Here is a 5,508-nt window from a genome sequence, read left to right as displayed (position 1 = left end):
TGTATAATGTTACAAAAGCTTTTTATTTTAGATAAATGCTGATCTTTGGATCTTTCCATTCATCAAAGAATCCTGAAAAAAAGTACTCAACTGTTTTAAATATTGATGATAATAATAATAATAGTGTTTGTTGAGCAGCAAATCAGCATATTAGAATGATTTCTGAAGATCATGTGACACTGAAGACTGGAGTAATGATGCTGAAAATACAGCTGCGCATCACAGAAATAAATGACAGTTTAACAGAGAGTCACATAGAAAACAGCTGTTTTACATTAGAATAATATTTCACAATTTTACTGTATTTTTGCTGTATTTCTGATCAAATAAATGCAGGCTTGCTGAGCAGAAGAGACGTCTTTAAAAAAAACATTAAAAATCTTACCGTTCAAAAACTTTTGACTGCTAGTGCACCTTCATAAAACCTGCAGAAACCCATATTCTGACATCTAAATAAATGCAGCTCATTTCATCAGATCCGTACTGTATTATAGACTCTTATATAGGACTGAAACAGAATCTGTGTTTCTGGCTCAGGATCCCGCTGTGTACTCTGATAAACCAGCATCTGTCTCCGCTGGCCCGGAGGTTTCCTGAAGTCCGTCTCCAGCACCTGCATTCCCAGCTACCCCGACCGGAACCTGCCCGTGCTCTTCGTGTATCACGAGGGAGAGATGAAGGCGCAGTTCATCGGGCCGCTGCTGTTCGGAGGAATGAGCCTCAGCTGTGACGGTCAGAAACACTCTTATATCTCATCAAACACACACGAGAAGCTTTGGCTGTTGTCAAGTTTAGCAGAATCTAACTGAATAAATCTTCATGCAGCTATTTTAGTGATATACAGATATACAGTCAAACCAAATATTATTCAGGCACCAGATATCATTTTTGATATTTTTTCACTAGTGTGTGCAGGACACTATAGCTCATTTATGTAAGTGAGGAGAGCAAAATAAAGTAAACTGTGGCATATTATACCCATAAATTTGTCATACAGTGGACTACCAGTAAAATTTATCCAAATTTGGGACCAAAAATGAGATTTGACACTGACCTGAGCATGTTTTGTTACATACCTTTCTATCAATGTTGTTCTGACAGTTTAACTCCGAGTTCTTCTCATATTTTATTACCATTTTCTAAACTATAGCAAATGATGTGAGAAATGTAGTGATTGTGTTTTTCAGCAATAGTGTGCACCCTTAATTTACAGAGAAAAGAAGGTCAGGGAAAAATCTGTAGATGGAAAAATCTCCATACAAGTTCTTTGTGCATTTTTCTTTTTTTCTACTTGTTATTTTGCACTTTTTGTTAGAAAATATTTATTTACTATTTATTCAGTTTTTTAAGGTATCTAATATTTTGATACTTAATTTCCATGATCTAAATATTCTTAAAAATTTTATGTTTGTTGTCATTTGGAAGTGTGTAGGCCGTCTTGCATTATTATGTTGTTACATTATGATTATATATTCAGTGGCATAAAATGGTCTTTAAAATGACAATAATATCGCTTATCGCAATTATAATATAAATATATAAACACATGTAAATATTTTTAAAATATATACTGTATGTGTTTGTATTTATACATACATAATAAATATACACAGAACACACACATATATTATGCAAACAAAAACTTATTTTGGATGCGATTAATCGTTTGACAGCACTAATATATATATATATGTGTGTGTGTGTGTGTGTAGTAAATCAGTATTTTGTTACATATATTTCATTATTAAGAGTAATTTTATATTAATAAGCATTATTAAATTAGCTTTTATTAAATGTGTGTGTGTGTGTCTAGCCTACAAATCTTTAAATATATAAGTTTACTATAAATGAGTAAAAATAGTTTTTTGTGATGATGCCCTTTTAGATTTGTGGATAAAGGGTTTTTTGTTATTATATACAAGTTTTTTTTTTTAATGATGATTATATTATTTTTTGTATGTAATCGTATGTTCACGCTGCTCACAGCAGCTGTCCGACTCTGAAGAGAGAGAAAGAAACCGTGTGTGTTTGTGTTGTGTTTCAGAGCTGGAGTGGCGTTTGTCTGAATCCGGAGCGGTTCACACGGATCTGGAGGAAACCCCCCGGAAACAGATCCAGGATCAGCTGCTCCGTGCCGCGTGATGAAGACGAGGATGAGGACTGACGTCTTCACATCTCAGCACAGAATAAACACTTTACAGCAGCTACTGACCAGAAAGACCACGCTTGCATCGTTTGGTTTTATAGAAGATTTAGAACAACACAGTCTTTGCCAGTTCAACGCTTGTCGCCATTTATTGTATAAAAACTATTGATTTGAGTGTGTTTACAAAATATCTTCATGGAACATGATCTTTACTTAATATCCTAATGATTTTTGGCATAAAAGAGAAATGTATAATTGTGACCCATACAATGTATTGTTGGCTATTGCTACAAATATACCCCAGCGACTTAACACTGCTTTTGTGCTGCAGGGACACGTATGTGAACTTCTGCTCTTTTAATCTGCACGCACCTCGAAGGCCTCTCCCAGACGATCCACAAACGTTCTTCAGCTTCTCTAAGAGAAAACACACGTTACTCACAAACATTAATAACACAATAACAGCCCTGCATCATATGTGCTCAATCCAACCCAACGCTTGTTTCTTACTGATTTTGATTTACTTCGCATTTTTGTTATGACCAGAGACAGATGTGGCTGATAATTATAGTTAACTAAAACTAAAGCCATAAAAAATGTTGTTAAAATTAAATTTAACTCAGCATCATCAGATTCTCTAATTTATTGACTTTTTTTGTGCAAGCCAGCAGAGTTGGTGTGTAGATGCAGGGCTGTGTTTGATATTGTTCTGACCTCCAGCTTTCACACCTTTAATGACGGCTCAATAAGAGGAACAGAAGGAAATCACTTGCACACACCTGCTGTTTCTTCCTGCGCGGAGAGAGTCTGGGTGAGAGACGCATGAGCGGATGAACCGAGTGAGACTGAAAATCAAACATTCACACATCAGCAATAAATAACATGCAATACAGACAGAATGCAGTGAGAGGAGCTCTTCATACCTCTCTCTGGACCGAGCCCACTGAGTTGTGTGCTTTAGAATAGTGAAAGAGAAACTGCAGAGCAGAAGAGACGTCAGCGCTGTCAGAATATCTTCAGACTGATGTGTGGCATGTGTTTGAGAGATCTTACCCTCTTGAAGACATTCTGGATCTGCTCCTGATCCTGATTCCTCCACTCCACACCACACAGAGACAAGCCCTGAAACACACAAGACATGAGCTTTATTTGAATAAATAATATTTCCATTGATGTATGGTTTGTTAGGATAGGGAGCTCTTCATACCTCTCTCTGGACCGAGCCCACTGAGTTGTGTGCTTTAGAATAGTGAAAGAGAAACTGCAGAGCAGAAGAGACGTCAGCGCTGTCAGAATGTCTTCAGACTGATGTGTGGCATGTGTTTGAGAGATCTTACCCTCTTGAAGACATTCTGGATCTGCTCCTGATCCTGATTCCTCCACTCCACACCACACAGAGACGAGCCCTGAAACACACAAGACATGAGCTTTATTTGAATAAATAATCTTTCCATTGATGTATGGTTTGTTAGGATAGGACAATATTTAGCTGAGATACAACTATTTGAAAATCTGGAATCTGAGGGTGCAAAAAAATCTAAATATTGAGAAAATCATCTTTAAAGTTGTTCAAATGAAGTTCTTAGCAATGCATATTACTAATCAAAAATTAAGTTTTGATATATTTACGGTAGGAAATGTACTAAATATCTTCATGGAACATGATCTTTACTTAATATCCTAATGATTTTTGGCATAAAAGAAAAATGGATAATTTTCACCCATACAATGTATTGTATTGTATTGGTCACAAATATTGGTGGTCTAAAGTTTGGAATAATTAGGATATTTTAATGAAAGAAATCTTTTCTGCTCAGCAGGGCTGCATTTATTTGACTTAAAATACTGTAAAAATAGTGAAATATTATTACTATTTAAAACAGCTGTTTTCTATGTGAATATCTGTTAAACTGTAATTTATTTCTGTGATCAAAGCTGTATTTTCAGCATCATTACTGCAGTCTTCAGTGTCACATGATCTTCAGAAATCATTCTAATATGCTGATTTGCTGCTCAACAAACATTTCTGATTATTATCAATGTTGAAAACAGTTAATTATTCCAAACTGTTAGATAGATAGTGAATTATAAAACAATAAACAAGCCAAAAATGCATTAAATCATGTCTTCTCATACCTGAATATAATCTCCATAATCATCACAATCTGTCAGTGGACTTGGATAGCTTTCTGCAATCATAAATACAAAGTCAATTATTTATTAACTTACTAATTTGTTCATTTATTTTCACTGTAAAATATTGAAATTGTATACCAGACTCAAAGATTCACACTCACACACTCACACTCTCTCTCACTCACACACACACACACACACACACACAAATAATTCTTAAGGGAATCGTTTAAAAAGGATTTAAGCAAAATGCAAGAAAAACTAGATTTATACAACTATTTACATTTAGACACTTAGACACTAGTGTTAGATGAAAGACTGTTGTGATGATAAAAACAATAGTATTTTGAAACTTCATTCAGCCCAAAGTAGTGAAGTTTCTGAATATATTCAATAGAAAATCAAATAAGATTTGATGATTCCTTTATTGTCCGTAAGGGCTAATTGTAAATTATTCTCGAATTTCAATATAGGAGTTATGCACAAGTCAGCCTACATCATAATTTTAGAATCACAAAACCAATGAAGTAACTTTCTCAAATCAGAGCAATGCTCCTGTGATGTGTTACTGAGCTGGAGTTACTCACCGACAGATGAACAGAAGAAGCTGATGAAGAGCACTGAAGAGCAGAAGAGACACGCGCTGCCCATCATCTCTGGACTAGTTAGGTTAGTCAGCGCCGCTGGAACTAGTGAAGTGAGCTGGTGCTGATGCAGGAGGGATGAGGTCTCTCAGAGCAGCTGACCAATCAGCAGCGAGATCCGCTCCCCAGAGCATCGTTGCTGGAGAGGAGGAGGAGGAGGAGGTCCGGCTCTCTTAATGAGGCCTCGAACCCCGCCGAATAACGTCAGAACACAAGCTTAGTGCCTGCAGATTACACACAACCTGGATTACAAATACATGCTCTAACAACTCTTTTTCAGGATTCTTTGTTAAGTTATTAAAATGTTATTTCTGAATGTATTTAACCCTTAACTTTCGGTTTGTATGCTTTATATTTTATTTTTTTATTTTTCATTTTATTTCTCAATCATCTGTTAACTTTCAGTTTTTTATGCTTTATTTTTTTACTTTTTTACTTTTCATTTTATTTCTCAATCATCTGTTATGATTACGTTGAAATCTTTTTTTGTAAAGCTCTTTAAATTACTATTGTGCATGAAGTGTGTTTTATAAACAAGCTTGCCTTGCTAAAAGGAAACATTCTCACAACTTTTTACTAACT

At 35.3% G+C, this 5,508-nt stretch overlaps 1 pseudogene; it reads left to right on the top strand.

Moving 5' to 3' along the window:
• Positions 1-2,287, top strand: part of LOC107717385 (phosducin-like protein 3) — a 12,512-nt pseudogene extending 10,225 nt beyond the window's left edge.
• Positions 2,288-5,508: the final 3,221 nt, after the last annotated feature.

This window comes from Sinocyclocheilus rhinocerous, unplaced genomic scaffold, assembly GCF_001515625.1.
Source record: "Sinocyclocheilus rhinocerous isolate Xijiao unplaced genomic scaffold, SAMN03320098_v1.1 scaffold2408, whole genome shotgun sequence".
NCBI classification, from domain to species: Eukaryota; Metazoa; Chordata; class Actinopteri; order Cypriniformes; family Cyprinidae; genus Sinocyclocheilus; species Sinocyclocheilus rhinocerous.
The sequence above is the reverse complement of the archived record's forward strand: the minus strand, read 5'-3'. Positions and strand labels throughout refer to the sequence as shown.